Below are 16,700 nucleotides of genomic sequence, written 5' to 3'. Positions count from 1 at the left end.
TGCAGGATAGGCTAAAAGTAAAATTTATGAATTGTAAAGATTTAGAGTCATCCGGTTACGAGAACTCCGTTAAACATTTCCTGGCGATGATTTAGAAAAATCACCTGGATACAACTTGCAGCATTAAAATTATCCACTTGTGCTTTAAGAAGTTACCGTTGCGGGCTCAGCAGTCCTTAATGGTAAAGTGCAGTAGGGACACGGTACAATTCAAAAATTTATTACGGAAATTAGAATTTATATTTGAAGAAGAGAATGCTGTAGAACGTAGAAGAGAACAATCACAATGGAATGACAATAATAATCAGTTTGGCAATGGCAGGTACGAAAGTAGGACTCCATGAGGAGGAAATTACCGACCACAGCCGTTTAACAAGGATAATGAAAACCGTTATCACGACATCAGCCGTAACTTGGGTCCGCCATGAAATAATCAGACAGTGGAACTAGCGTTGTTATGGAAACGAAGAGAGAGCGGTGAGTTCTCTGAGAGATGGGAGAAGGGATGCCGAGCCAGCACAGGTGACAAAATTACAGCAGCCAAACCGAGATTACTAGAATTAAATCCAGATCCTTTTCGTCAATAATGAATTCTTCACAGACGCGGGATCAGCTCCTTAAACTCCTCGCGGAAATAGCTCTGAAAAAAAAAACAACAAAATAGACAGACGATGATAATGAGTTCCGCAAGAGTTAATAACCGTTAATCAGATTAACACATTAGACGTTTCCTGGAATGTTGCAAACTGACACGAGATAGTCACTAGTGTGTGTGTGTGTGTGTGTGTGTGTACATTATTTTGTGTCTATGGGTAAAAATAAGGAGGAATAACAGCGTCTAACAATTTGCAAATGTGTATTTTTGGTTGTGTTTTCTTTCGTGTAATAAGTATCGTGTCTGAGAGGGAGGAAGACGAAGTTCTGTTTTGAGGGTAAGAAACTTGTGGTGAGGCATGCTGTACCTATTAATGGGTAATTTGTTTTGCGTCTAAGCATAAGCTAATGAAGAATTTCGTTGGGTGATGAGATGAATGAAGTCTATCTACAGAATCGAAATATCTTGCCAGAATGTTCACGTGAAAAGTACACTCGGGCAGTAGTTCAGTTTGTGTCAGTGAGAAACTAAAAAGTGGACATGTGCTTATGGTCGTATTTTGTATCTGAGGCCACACGCAAGTGGGTGAGCACCGTGTTCCCTGCGTAACGAATAGGGACTTTTACTCTTTGATCGCCGACAGTGCTATACTTATAGTCTATGTATTTTGTGACTTTGGTCGCCGACAGCGCGACGTATATGTGGTTATGGAGTAGTCTTGATGGAAAGAAGTATGTGTGAGGCGCGAAAGGAGGTCACTCGTTGTGTAGGAGCACAGTCAAGTATGGGTAGATATCATGTGCTGTGGAATCACTCGACATAAAGACAATAATATAGTCTAGATCCTGTTAGGAGAACCATCAGTCAATTATGCAACGATGTGTCAGGGAACTGTTACATAAATGCACATTTATCCTTGTACATGAAGAATTTCTTTGTGAGATACATCAAATAATATACGGTGTCATAGGCAAGGAAACCATACTGAGAGGAAATAATGAAGGACTGCACACAAAAACGTATGTAACAAAAAGGAATCTAATGTTTAGCTCACTAAGTTGTAAGTAGCTCCAGCCTGTGATAATGTCACAACAAACTAGTGACTGAATTAAAGATTCGCATGGTCATTTGCATTACTGTTTTAACTTAGAGAAAGATAGGTGTTTTGTGCAGCCAATGATAAACCTGTTGAGTGTTTTGTATATTGCAGAGTAATGATTATGGAAAAGAAGTATTTCAGCCGGGGTACATAATACAAGACGTGATTGAACTGAACGAAAGGTACGTAAAACATATTTTTGTGAGAAAGGAAGAGGCAAGGGTGAAAATTAGGTGGTATATATATTTCAAATGTCAAGCTTTTGTATTTCCAGCCTTTTTACTGGAGGTTTTGGGGACCACCTTCGTTCACTATTGTAAGAAAATGAAGCGTCTACAGCCATCCTTTTGATCTTGTTTCTTGTGTAGGTACCCGTGGTCTAGGGCAATAGTCGGCCTTTGGCTGTGGAGCGGTGCGGTACGTCCCGGCCGCTCCGTGTCGCGTTTCCGGGTGTGTTGTTGTTTACCGCGCCGGCGCGCTAGTGTTACGTATTGCCGTCACGTTCCTGACACACGATGGCTCTTTCGTATCGGAAAGCCACGATCAAGCTGCAGTTCGACACTACGTACTCTAGACCCAAGGCCCACGAAGTAGAGCGTTTTTTACGCGATGTGGTACACGTTGATCCTAACGAGCTGATCGGCATCCACTTATCTATTGTCTCCAGCGTCGTATATCTTAAGTTCACTGACGACGAAGCATGTGACAAACTTCTCAGACGCTCGACGGCAGGTTATCGGTTCTGCCACTCAGACGGAAACGTGGGTGTGGTGACGCTTGAACGTGCTGGATTGGGAATCCAAAATGTGCGCGTGTTTGAGCTTCCTTTTGAAGTTCCAGCGGATTTGGTCACCCTTGCTCTTCGACCCTATGGAACAGTTCTCGGCCACACGGCCGAAAAATGGAAGACCTTCGACACCTACCCTGTCCTTAACGGGGTGCGACAAGTCCGTATTGACCTGCATCGCCATATTCCTTCGTATCTCACGATCGCTGGTTGCAGAGCAATAATTATTTACGACGGTCAGCCGAGAACCTGCTCCGGTTGTGGCCAGACGGGACACATGCGTACCGAATGCCTGCAACGCCGTCTCGCGCAGACACCCTCGACCGACCAGATTCGTCCGCCGACACCGACCTCTCTGCCGATTACGTATGTTGCGGCGGCGAGACGGGAGACGCCAGCTGTATATGACGACCCCACTGTATTGGTGCGAGCTTTGGAGGACCCTGCAGTAGCTTCCACGGAGCCCCAAGCGTCTTTCAGTGCTGATGCTACTGATGTCCTTTCGTCGGACCCCGGCGCACCGTCACAACGGCTCGCCGACGGTGCGATGGAAGTTGAAGCACAGGATGCAGCGTCCTCCCCTTGCCCTACGTCGGAAACAGAGGCGCGCCAGCGTAAGCAGAAATCACCCAAGCGTCATAAGAAGCGGCGCAAGACAACCGACGACGTAGAACAGCCCGAGGCGACACCGCTGGATGACGAGGTGCCTCAACCGCTCCACCCCGCCGACACAGGCGACCCTACCGTCTCACACGGTTCGACGTCTTCTCCCACTACCGCTGGGTCTGGACCACATGGGGATGCGGGAGATCACCGCAGTTCCGACACCGGGGATGCACCCTTGCCTCCGTCTGCCTCTCGAGATCCAGTGGTGTCAACGTCCCTGGGCGACTGGGCGCAGGAGATGGAGTTGCAGGATGCGTTTCAGAACCAAGACGATGCACCGATGCCGATGGCAGCGTCTACGCGGCCGGCGACAGACGCCTAGGACGGCATGAGCACCTCTCGTCGCTGCCTAGCACTTCGCAAGACCGGCGCTCCACGTCACGACTACTGCCCTCCTGTCATACCATGGTCACCTCCCGAGACTTGATGGACCAGGCATACCGCCTCGCCACGATCAACGTCAATGGCATTACATCTGATGTCAAGACCCGTATGCTGAAGGATACGTTACGCGCTGCGGATCTGGACGTTGTTTTCCTTCAAGAAGTCCGATCAGGACTCTGTCTCGATGCCTACGGATATGACGCCTACACTATGCCTGCAGATGTGGGCGGCGGAGGTACGGCGATTCTACTGCGGGAAGGGATAATGGCCACTGATGTCTCCTATTTACCGTCGGCCCGGGGGGTCGCACTCACGATTGGTACAGTACGTCTGGTGAACTTATATGCTCCTTCAGGCACCGGCAAAAGGAGAGAACGGCGCACCTTTTTTGCCGAAGATATAGCCCCGCTCTTCCAGGGCAATACCGACCACTTGGTAGTAGGCGGCGATTTTAATTGTGTGCTCCGCCCATCCGACCAGGAGCCACACTATACCACCTGCCCGGCACTCCAGGCACTTGTACAGGACTTGGCCTTGTTGGACACCTGGATCATCCAACACGGCGATCGTCGAGCACACACCTACTTTACTAGTCACTCCGCGAGCCGTTTGGATCGAGTCTACGTCACCCGCGGCCTACGATCGGCCGTTGTCGACGCTGAGATGTGGCCGGCAGCGTTCACGGATCACCTCGCATATGTGTGTACTCTCACCCTTCCCCGCCAGCGCGTCCGCCGAAGTAGGGGTCCCTGGCGCCTCAATGTGGCCCTTCTTGATGAGATAAATTGCAGACGCGCAGTCGAGTCCACATGGAGCAATTGCCACCGGCGTTTACCCGCCTACCGTTCTGTACTTCAATGGTGGTTACGGTGTGCAAAACCCGCACTGTGCCGGACATTAGTCAGCTATGGACGCGACCGAGCGCGCTGGTATACTGCGACTACTGATTTTTACTATACTGCGCTCCGCGAACTGGCTGTACAACCGCCGTCGCCAGAGCGACAATCAGCAGTACAACGCGTCAAGGCACAATTGCTTCGTATCAACGCCGTACGTCTTGCGGGTGTGCGGGTGCGAGCGAGGACGACTGATGATGTTCGTGGTGAACGACCTTCCCTCCACCATATCATTCAAGAACGCCGAAGACGCAAGAGGCAGCTCATTACCGAGGTTGAGACGGAGGACGGGCGACGCGTTGACGCACAAATGGATATCGTCCGAGCGTTCACTCAGTCATATAAACTTCTTTACGAGAGGGAGTCCCACATGAATGTAGGGGTCAGGGAAGTCCTATCTGACCTACCAGTCTCTCGGAACCTACAAGATGATGCTACGCTCTTGTCGGCGGTGACTTTGGAAGAACTGCGAGAGGCTCTGTTGCGTGGCTCTCCCAACAAAACGCCTGGCCCTGACGGCCTCCCTCTTGAATTTTACAAGCGGTTCTTTGATCTCATGGGCCCAATGTGGGTCAGGATGTACAGTGAACTCCTGGACGCCGATTTTCAGGTACCATCTGACTTTACTGAGGGTCTCTTGATCCCTGTGCCCAAACCCGGCGGAGGCCGTCGCCCTCTTGATTTTCGCCCGTTGACAATGCTAAACACTGACTATAAGCTGTTGACACGCATGCTCCGTGAGAGGCTCAAACCTACGGTAATGGCGGCCATTCACACTGATCAAACCTGCCTCGGGGGCGACACTAATGTGTTTACGACTTTAAGCACCTATAGAGACGTGGTGGCGCTCATGCAAACTTGCCGCCTCCAAGGCGCTCTTGTTGCGCTGGACTTCGACCATGCTTTCGATCGCGTTAACCATGGTTTCCTGCGTGCTGTTATGGAACACATCGGTGTCCCGCGTCTGACGACGTCTGTTGTGCTTCGATTGATCCATGGGGCTGTCACGAGGATTATGATCAACGGCTGTCGGTCCGCCCCCGTCCGTGTCAACAGGTCCGTCCGGCAGGGTTGTCCTCTTTCTGCCATGCTCTTCGCCGTTGCCCTCGAACCAGCTCTTCACGGACTACGGCGACGCTTAGAAGGACTTACTCTCCGTTCCGTAACCTTTCGATGTGGTGCATACGCCGACGATGTGATGTTCTTAGCACGGTCTGGTGACGAAATACACACGGCGTTTTCCTGGCTCCACCAGTATGGGGCGGTGGCAGGCAGTGTGCTCAACCTTCGGAAATCACGCTACATGGAGGTAGGACGAGGAATGCCTGCAGGTCTGGCCGTACCTCTGACAAAGGTCCCGATGCTCAAGTGTTTAGGGATATCACTCCATCGACAAATACAACGCACGGCGGCCTTTACGTATCGTATGGTCTTACGACGACTCCGTTTAGAGGCTCGTCTCAATAAATTCAGATCATTGAACATTTTGCAACGCGCCCAATACGTTAACGTGTACATGGCTTCTCACCTTAACCATTACGCCCATGTACTGCCGATAACGGACACGATGGCTTCCAGGATACAGGCAGTGTTTGGACACGTGGTGAACGATGGTGCTGTTTTCAAGATCCGTTTTGTTACGCTTACTTTACCCTTCCACAAAGGCGGTGTTGGACTCACTCACGTCAAGCACAGAGCGCTGGCACTGTATCTCCGTTCCATGAGGCGACTCTGGCTTTCACCAACAGCCAGTCTCCCAGGCCTACTGATTGAAGAAGTGGCCCCACGTACGCTGTACCCACCGGTACCAGTTGGACATTTATCGCCCTCGCTGTCACACATTAGAACGTTTTTCGTAGAGCATAGCTATGTGTTGCGGGTTATATCGGAGACACGGAATCCGACAGCGAAGACTTATTATAGTGCTCTCCAGCACTGGACTCCGGATAACGACATTGTACGGCGCCACCCTACGGTCGACTGGCCACGAGTATGGCGAGCCATCCACGCGCCGTTCCTGTCTACTTTCGTGCGGTCGACGTGGTATGTGGTCGTTAACGAGAAACTTCCAACCCGACAACGGCTGCATGCCATTCACCTAATTGACGACCCTGTGTGCCCCCGTTGCACGACGTTAGACACGGACGAACATAGATTGAACTGTGGCCCCGCGCGTGAGTGCTGGAAACTGATCCGCCAGATCCTGGCTTTCCTGCTCCGCCGCCCCTACGTTTCGATTTTACCCCAAGAACTCTTTCATCCCGACGCTGTCTATTTCCCTATGACCCGGATGAATGCGGTTAATTGGGTACGAGGAATGGCGATACACTACATATACCGCGATGGAGACAAAGACGTCCTCGATTTATGGTACTATATGATCGACGAGTTTCTGGTCTTAACGAACAGACAGGATTACCGGAACCTTTTTGCGAACTATTTGGGTTCGTCATTCATGGACCCACCACCCAGCTGGGGTGTGCCGGGTGTGAGAAGACATTAACTTATAGATGTGATCTTTCCACGATTCCCCTATGGTAACAGAAACAGTCTCTGACTGTGTGCAGCGGCCCCGGGCGCTCCAACGATTGGTGGCTGGTGATGTCCAATGCAATGACGACCGCCCGTTCCTGGCCGCCCGCCTAGCAATGTGACCGCGGCGAGCAAGATGGCCCTTTTTAGTTCACTTTATTGGCAACTATTTGCGCATGGCTGCCTTGTTTTCTTTTATGCATTCTCAAAAAAAAATGTAGTTAGTAGTTTGTGAAATAAGCATTGTAGGCTGTGATTATATTTTTGTTGAGCTTAATAATTAGTGTGTGTAGAAACACCATTTTCTTTAAGTATTCATTGACATATTTCTGTACATGTTATTTGCATAAGCGCCTTAGTACAACTTCAGTTTTGTGGCTTTGTCATCGCATTTCCATGAAAGTAACCAAAAAGATGGGAGGTTATTTTATGCACAGACAGATTTTTTCTTTTCTTTTTTTGTAATATTTTTATTTTCCATTTGAAGTGTAAAATTTGAGCTTAATTGTTATGTTCTGCACCACAAAGGTGAAGCTTTGTAAGACTTTTCCCAATAAGTTGTTTTCTTGTGTACTATTTTGTAATTGAATCTCATTTGTATTAAAAAAAAATAAATTTTGTACTATGAAAAAAAAAAAAAAAAAAAAAAAAAAGGGGGTAACGTCTTTAATTCGTAATCCAAACGTGTTCGGTCCCAGGTTCGATCCCCGCCACCGCCTAAATTTTGATAAATAATCAGCATTTGCGGCCGAAGACTTCTGCCAACGACCTTGTCAAAGAGGGCGGAAGAGCGGATAGAGGTTCAGGGCACTCTCTTGTCCTAGGGGTGGGAAATTGCCCCTAAAGGCGGAAGAATCAGCAATAATCAACGACGTGATGATGCAGAAGGCACTGGAAACCACTGCATTAAAGACAAGTAACGTGTATCCACAGGACATGTGGCCTGTAGTTGAAGAAGTCTCATGATGATCTCTCCATTGGCAAAAGATTCCGGAATAGTCCCCCATTCGGAGGACTGACGGTGAAATAAGGCAGAAGGGATAGATAACATTCCATCAGAATTTCTAAAATCATTAGGGGAAGTGGCAACAAAACGACTATTCACTTTGGTGTGTAGAATATATAAGTCTAGCGACATACCATCTGACTTTCGGAAAAGCATCATTCACACAATTCCGAAGACGGCAAGAGCTGACAAGTGCGAGAATTATCGCACAATGAGCTTAACAGCTCATGCATAGAAGCTGCTTACAAGAATAATATACAGAAGAATGGAAAAGAAAATTGAGAATGCGCTAGGTGACGATCAGTTTGGTTTTAGGAAAAATTAAGGCACGAGAGAGGCAATTCTGACGTTACGGCTAACAATAGAAGCAAAGCTAAAGAAAAATCAAAACACGTTCATAGGATTTGTCGACCTGGAAAAAGCGTTCGACAATATAAAATGGTGCAAGCTGTTCGAGATTCTGAAAAACGTAGGGGTAAGCTATAGGGAGAGACGGGTCATATACAATATGTACAACAACCAAGAGGGAATAATAAGAGTGGACGATCAAGAACGAAGTGCTCGTATTAAGAAGGGTGTAAGACAAGGCTGTAGCCTTTCGCCCCTACTCTTCAATCAGTACATCAAGGAAGCAATGATAGGAATAAAAGAAATGTTCAGGAGTTGATTTAAAATACAAGGTGAAAGGATATCAATGATACGATACGCTGATGACATTGCTATCCTGAGTGAAAGTGAAGAAGAATTAAATGATCTGCTGAACGGAATGAACAGTGTAATGAGTACACAGTATGGTTTGAGAGTAAATCGGAGAAAGACGAAGGTAATGAGAAGTAGTAGAAATGAGAACAGCGAGAAACTTAACATCAGGATTGATGGTCACGAAGTCATTGAAGTTAAGGAATTCTGCTACCTAGGTAGTAAAATAACCAATGATGGACGGAGCAAGGAGGACATCAAAAGCAGACTCGCTATGGCGAAAAAGGCATTTCTGGCCAAGAGAAGTCTACTAATATCAAATACTGGCCTTAATTTGAGGAAGAAATTTCTTGAGGATGTACGTCTGGAGTACAGCATTGTATGGTAGTGAAACATGGACTGTGGGAACACCGGAACAGAAGAGAATCGAAGCATTTGAGATGTGGTGCTATAGACGAATGTTGGACATTAGGTGGACTGATAAGGTAAGGAATGAGGAGGTTCTACGCAGAATCGTAGAGGAAAGGAATATGTGGAAAACACTGATAAGGAGAAGTGACAGGATGACAGCACATCTCCTAAGACATGAGGGAATGACTTCCATGGTACTAGAGGGAGCTGTAGAGGGCAAAAACTGTAGAGGAAGACAGAGATTGGAATACGTCAAGCAAATAATTGAGGACGTAGGTTGCAAGTGCTACTTTGAGATGAAGAGGTTAACACAGGAAAGGAATTCGTGGCGGGCCGCATCAAACCAGTCAGTAGACGGCGCTTCAGCGCGCCATCTTCAGGCCGTATTTGATGCTGAAGGGGTTATCACGATCCATGCACACACTGCATCTGTGGCCTAACTGGTTTATGTAGACTATCAGTAACTGCGGTGTCAGCACTCCAGGCATCAACTACCATCAACTGTTGGCTGTTGACGGTTGGAGTGCAGACGCCACAGTTACTGATAGTTTGCATAAACCAGTTATCTTGGCCTACTGATGCAGGGTATATATGGATCGTGATTACCCCTTCAGCATTAAGTCGGGCTTGAAGATGGGGCACTGAAGCGCCGAAACTGGTACCTACACAATAAATAAGATCATAAGGTCAGCTGTAGACGTTTTATTTTCTTACAATTACAAATAGCTGTCATACATCGAGTAGAGGACGTATCTTGTTGCATGGTGCTGGTACTTGTAGATAACAGTACAATTTACCTATCTACCCTTCCTGAACCACTGCCTACCCGACTGATATAATCATTAAATTAAATATGATATTGGAAACAGCCAAGAGGGATTTTAACCTACTTGTATTAGTTGACGAATTTATTGGAAAAAATAATTACATCGCAATGTATAGATGTTGTTTTGACGTTAGCACTACTCAGCAAACATAACATAGCCCATTGATTTACAAGTCATTGAGTGAGTCCCCTTGCTTCATTCCCATTGCCATACAATCCAATTTGTATCTAACATTGTTTTTTTTCTATCCCTCATCTATTCCGAGGTAATCGCTACTAGAACTAAAAACATTTTTGATTGTTTGACCTTCACTAAACCTAGCCATGACCTTGAATAAGTATCATTTTATACGTCCAGTTTGCCACTCTTTTTCAGATCTTAAATCGAATATTTGGGTTCCGATTTAAAGTAAACACACCTTAACCTTCAAATAACCTTGAACACCACTTTCGTGTCCATGGCTGTTAATACCAATGCGTGATCGTCTTTGTCACCCACTAAATTTTATCTACAACGTTTTGCTGTATCTGGAAACAAGCACACAAATCAGGCACTCTCTTCCATCTCTGGGAGACGTAAGTAAAAAACATCACTAAATTTAAAATCGTTGTCAAGATGCATGCAGTAGATGCTATAAGTGGATAAATGAATTACACAAAAAATGGAGGAATTCACATAATTGTTAAACGTGAACTATGTAATTAGCTGAATTGAAGGGTAAAACGCTATCTGCGCTACACCTCGTTAACAAATAGAATCTACTCTGCTAGCGTGTGATGCATTGGAATTCATGTAAGAAAACATTGCAGACAGATGACTTATTTCGCAACAGTACAGTAACCGTGCGTCAGATTGCAAAGTCCATCATAATGATGACTTAACGTGATGTCGTCACTTTTAGAATGACTGGGAAGTGATTTTCTGGAGTCAGGTTACTGATTTCACCAGCCGTAGCCTGCTGCGTTTCCTTTAGTCACTCTTCCTACCATTGACTCGTGACTCAGCAGCAACGTAACTCCTTGCAGGTGGCTGAGCCGATGCCGCATCGTACGTACGTCGCGCGAAAGGCGTTCATTGCCGGTGCGTCAGACTGCATGTTTCCCCAATTTTTGCGCATGTCCTTAGGCCTCACAGAATAATAGATCAACTCGTGGGCTTACTTCTGTGACAGAATATGTGAGGCTTCTATGGCGTGAACCTCCTTTCTCCTCTGGATATATGTATATTTCAAACCCTCGAAAGGGTATGAGAAAGTTTCCATGACATTCAGTGTATTTCTCCAGATTTTGTCGACATTTCATTCAGCTGAGTTACGAAAACTCAAATTAGAGTTCTGAAAAAAAGGAAAAAAAAAGAAAAAGATCACGAACAGTGATTTAGCAGGGAAAGTGGAATGGCTTACATCCGTCAATACATTTGCGATGCATCTCTTCACTGATACTAAAGAAGGCATCTGCTTATGAACGTATTATTTTAACGATTGTAACGTATCTGGGGCTCTCATATTGCAATAAATGGGATTTGTCTCCCAATGAATTCAATTGTCGCAGCGACAGCGTGTCCTTTGAGCACGTTACCGTGTTCCCACTGTAAGTGCCTCTCTAAGTCTGTGCATACTGTGATATAAATAGCAAATCGCCCTTAATTTCGGCTAGGCTGCAGCTAAAAGCTCGGCAATTATGGATAACTTTACTCTTTTCTACTTATTCCGTAGACATGAGAAAATTATACTGAAGAGCCAAAGAAACTGGTACACTTGCCGCAACACGACCTGGCATGGAAGTCTGAAGTACGGCTGGAGGGAGCTGACGCCATGAATCCTGCAGGGCTGTCCAAGAATCCGCAAGAGTAGGAGGGAATGGAGATCTCATGTGAGCAGCACGTCGCAAGGCGTCACAGACATGCTCAAAAATGTTCATGACTGGGGAAGTGTTTAAACTCAGAAGCGTGTTGCTGGAGACACTCTCTAGCAATTCCGGACGTGTTGGGTGTCGCATTGTCCTGCTGGAATCGCCCAAGTCCGTCGGAATGCACAATGGACATGAATGGATGCAGGTGATCAGACAGGATGCTTACATACGTGTCACCTGTCAGAGTAGTATCTAGACGTATCAGAAGTCCTATATCACTACAACTGCACACGCCCGACACCATTACAAAGCCTCCACCAGCTTGAGCAACCCCATTCTGACATGTAGCGTCCATGGATTCATGAGCTTGTCTCCATACCAGTACAGATCAATCCGCTCCACACAATTTGAAACGAGACTCGTCCGACCAGGTAACATGTTTCCAGTCACCAACAGTCCGATGTCAGTGTTGACGGGTGCAGGCGAGGCGTAAAGCTTTGTGTCGTGCAGTCTCGGCTCCGAAAGCCCATATCGATGATGTTTCAGTGAGTGGTTGTCACGCTGGCACTTGTTGATGGCCCGGCATTGAAATCTGCAACAAATTGCAGAAGAGTTCTACTCCTGTCACGTTGAACGATTCTCTTCAGTCGTCGTTGCTCCCGTACTTGCAGGATCTTTTTCCGGGCCCAGCTATGTCGAAGATCTGATGCGTTACCGAATTCCTGATATTCTCGATACGCTCGTGAAACGGTCGTGCGGCAAAATCCCCACTTCATCGCTACCTCGGAAACGCTGTGTCCTGTTCTCGGGCGCCGAATATAACACCACGGCCAAACTCACTTAAATCTTAATAACCCGCCACTGTAGAAACAGTAACCGATATAGCAAGTCCGCCAAAAACTTGTTGTCTCGACCGCACCACGATATTCTGCCTTTTGCATATCTCTATATTTGAATAAACATGCCTATACCATTTGATTTGGCGCTTCGGTATATGCAGGGGTATAGAGGCGTATAACAATAATGTGTTACAAATTTTGATCAGGAATATATCATACCTCTATTCAGTACCAAATATTTAAAAAAGTCATTTCTTAATGATAGTCTGTCTCCGTAGCTGACTGCTCAGCCTGTTTGATTTTTTTTTGGGGGGGGGGCGAGGGGGAGGAAGTTCGATTCCAAGTATTGTCAGGAAGTTTTCGTTGGTAGGATGCTTGAACAGGGTGCACTCAGGAACGTGATGCCATTTGAAGAGCAACTTACACTACATGCCGCCTCCAAATGACCCAGCTGGCTGATGGATTACATGGCAGTCGATGGATTCTGAATGTCCTCTCTGTGGCCAGAACACCGGTAGGAGCTCACTCAGTTTTTTCATTTTTATTATTTTTCCTTTCCTTTCTCAGACGTTATGTCTGGTTAAAAATGGAAAGCGAAGCGGACCTTGTCCAAGCGTGACTTCCTTTTAACTGTACGGTATATGTTACATTGCATTTAGGAACTTTCGTGTAATTGAAAATGTATCAATAATTACATATTTCTGTAGTTGTATATATTGTGGTTGGCAGGAGAGCCAACCCGTATAACTAAAGGAGGCCGAAATGCACGCGTTTTAGCTCACGCAGGCTGGCGTGAGGTCTGGAACATGACAAGGGAATTAGAATTGAGAAAAACAGGCGTAGCTGGTGGAATACTTCACTTTAATCCATCCATGGAGAACGTCGCTCTTTATGGTACATGATTCACAATATCATTGGCACGGATACTGGCGCCTCGCTAGGTAGTAGCAAATAACGTATCTGAAGGCTAGGCTAACTATCGTCTCGGCAAATGAGAGCGTAGAAGTCAGTGAACCATCGCTATCAAAGTAGGCTGTACAACTGAGGCGAATGCTAGGAAGTCTCTCTAGACCTGCCGTGTGGCGGCGCTCGGTCTGCAATCACTGATAGTGGCGACACGCGGGTCCGACTTATACTAACGGACCGCGGCCGATTTAAAGGCTACCACCTAGCAAGTGTGGTGTCTGGCGGTGACACCACAGTATATATACGTTTGGGTGTAGCTGTATTGCGTTGATGTAGTGGTGGATACTGTGTGGTACGACTCCTGTAGTTGATAGTATAATTGGTATAATGTCAACTTTATCCTGATGCCACATGTCCTTGACTTTCTCAGTCAGTTGGATGTATTTTTAAATGTTTTCTCCTGTTGTCTTCTGTATGTTTGTTGTATTGTGTATGGATATTTCGAGTAGTTGTGTTAATTTCTTCTTTTTATTGGTGAATACGATGTCAGGTCTGTTGTGTGGTGTTGTTTTATCTGTTATAATGGTTCTGTTCCAGTATAATTTGTATTCATCATTCCCCAGTACATTTTGTGGTGCATACTTGTATGTGGGAACTTGTTGTTTTATTAGTTTATGTTGTATGGCAAGTTGTTGATGTATTATTTTTGCTACATTGTCATGTCTTCTGGTGTATTATGTACTTTCTAGTATTGTACATCCGCTTGTGATGTGATCTACTGTTTCTATTTGCTGTTTGCAAAGGCTGCATTTATCTGTTGTGGTATTGGGATCTTTAATAATATGCTTGCTGTAATATCTGGTGTTTATTGTTTGATCCTGTATTGAAATCATGAATCCTTCCGTCTCACTGTATATATTGCCTTTTTTTTAGCGATGTGTTGGATGCGTCTTGATCGATGTGTGACTGTGTTAGATGATATGGGTGTTTGCCATGTAGTGTTTTCTTTTTCCTATTTACTTTCTTTGTATCTGTTGATGTTATGTGATCTAAAGGGTTGTACAAGTGGTTATGAAATTGCGGTGGTGTAGCCGATGTATTTATATGAGTGATTGGTTTGTGTATTTTGCTAGTTTCTGCTCGTTCTATAAAGAATTTTCTTAAATTGTCTACCTGTCCATAATGTAGGCTTTTTATGTCGATAAATCCCCTTCCTCCTTCCGCTTAATGTGAATCTTTCTGTTGCTGAATGTATGTGATGTATTCTATATTTGTGGCATTGTGGTCGTGTAAGTGTATTGAGTGCTTCTATTTCTGTGTTACTCCATTTCACTACTCCAAATGAATAGGTCAATATTGGTATAGCATAAGTATTTATAGCTTTCGTCTTGCTTCTTGCTGTCAATTCTGTTTTTAGTATTTTTGTTAGTCTTTGTCTATATTTTTCTTTTAGTTCTTCTTTAATATTTGTATTATCTATTCCTATTTTTGCCTGTATCCTAGATATTTATAGGCATCTGTTTTTTTCACCGCTTCTATGCAGTCGCTGTGGTTATCCAATAAGTAATCTTCTTGTTTAGTGTGTTTTCCCTTGACTATGCTATTTTTCTTACATTTGTCTGTTCCTAAAGTCCATATTTATATCATTGCTGAATACTTCTGTTATCTTTAGTAATTGGTTTAGTTGTTGATTTGTTGCTGCCAGTAGTTTTAGGTCATCCATGTACAGCATGTGTGATTTTGTGTTGGTATGTTTCCGTAATATTATATCCATAGTTTATATTATTTAGCGTGTTGGCTAGTGGGTTCAGAGCAAGGCAGAACCAGAAATGACTTAATGAGACTCTTTGGTATATTCCACGCTTAATCTGTATTGGCTGTGACGTGATATTATTTGAATTTGTTTGGGTATTAAGTGTGGTTTTCCAATTTTTCATTACTATGTTAAGGAACTGTATCAATTTAGGATCTACTTTGTATATTTCCAATATCTGTAGTAACCATGAGTGGGTTACACTATCAAAAGCTTTTTGGTAATCAATGTATGCGTAGAGTAGCGACCTTTGTTTAGCATTAGCTTGATATGTCACCTCTGCATCTATTATCAGTTTCTCTTTACACCCTGGTGCTCCTTTGCAGCAGCCTTTTTGTTCTTCATTTATAATTTTGTTCTGTGTTGAATGTGTCATTAATTTCTGTGTAATGACTGAAGTTAATATTTTGTATATTGTTGGTAGGCATGTTATGGGGCGATATTTTGCTCGGTTTGCTGTGTCTACTTGATCTTTAGGTTTCAGATAAGTTATTCCTTGTGTAAGTGTATCAGGGACTGTGTGTGGGTCTGCAATGTAACTGTAAAATAATTTAGTTAGATGTGAATGTGTTGAGGTGAACTTCTTTAGCCAGAAATTTGCCATTTTATCTTTACCAGGGGCTTTCCAATTGTGCATAGAATTAATTGCTTGAGTGACTTCATGTTTCAAAATTATTGTTATTATTATTATTATTATTGTCACAATCATCATCATCATCATCATTTTTTTAAAAGTACTTCTCTGTAAGCAGTGCGGCTCTTCGAAATACGTCAAACTGACTTTCTTGATTCGATGTGTGCAACGATTAAAAAAAGTACACTATAGTGACAATGTTATTCTCACATAACTATTGTGTCATTCGACGACTGAGAAAGACAGACAATAACTATTCTCACTCAAAATTAAATGAAAGTGTAGACTTGGCACCTAACAATGGGAATGCTAAAACGGATAAAGGAACGATATGTTTTGGGACATCAACACGAAGCTTTCAAACACTGTTTCACGATTTGTAGCCCACTTATGTGCGCGGATTCACTTGTTACAGGTATCATACGTTAACACGAGATACCGTGTCAGGTAATGAAATACGACTGATTGTATTATTAGTTTATTGCCAGAGACAGGCGTTTATATCTGTTCATAGTGAGCTGTATACACCACTACTAAACGTGTTTCCCCCCTATCCGTCATTGGCATGCATTTTTCCTTTAGTTAGTTGTGGTTATATCAGTGACAGATAGGAGGGAAGCGATTTGCAGGGCAATAGTAGTGTTAGGTATATTTCGGAATGGTTGTCGGTCTAATCTTATTAATAGTAGAATTAGTTATGATGTTGATTAGTTGTACTGTATTACTGATAATGCTAATAATTTGAGCAAGGACGAA

This window comes from Schistocerca gregaria, chromosome 4 (assembly GCF_023897955.1).
Source record: "Schistocerca gregaria isolate iqSchGreg1 chromosome 4, iqSchGreg1.2, whole genome shotgun sequence".
NCBI classification, from domain to species: domain Eukaryota; kingdom Metazoa; phylum Arthropoda; class Insecta; order Orthoptera; family Acrididae; genus Schistocerca; species Schistocerca gregaria.
This window is presented reverse-complemented; position numbering follows the sequence as displayed.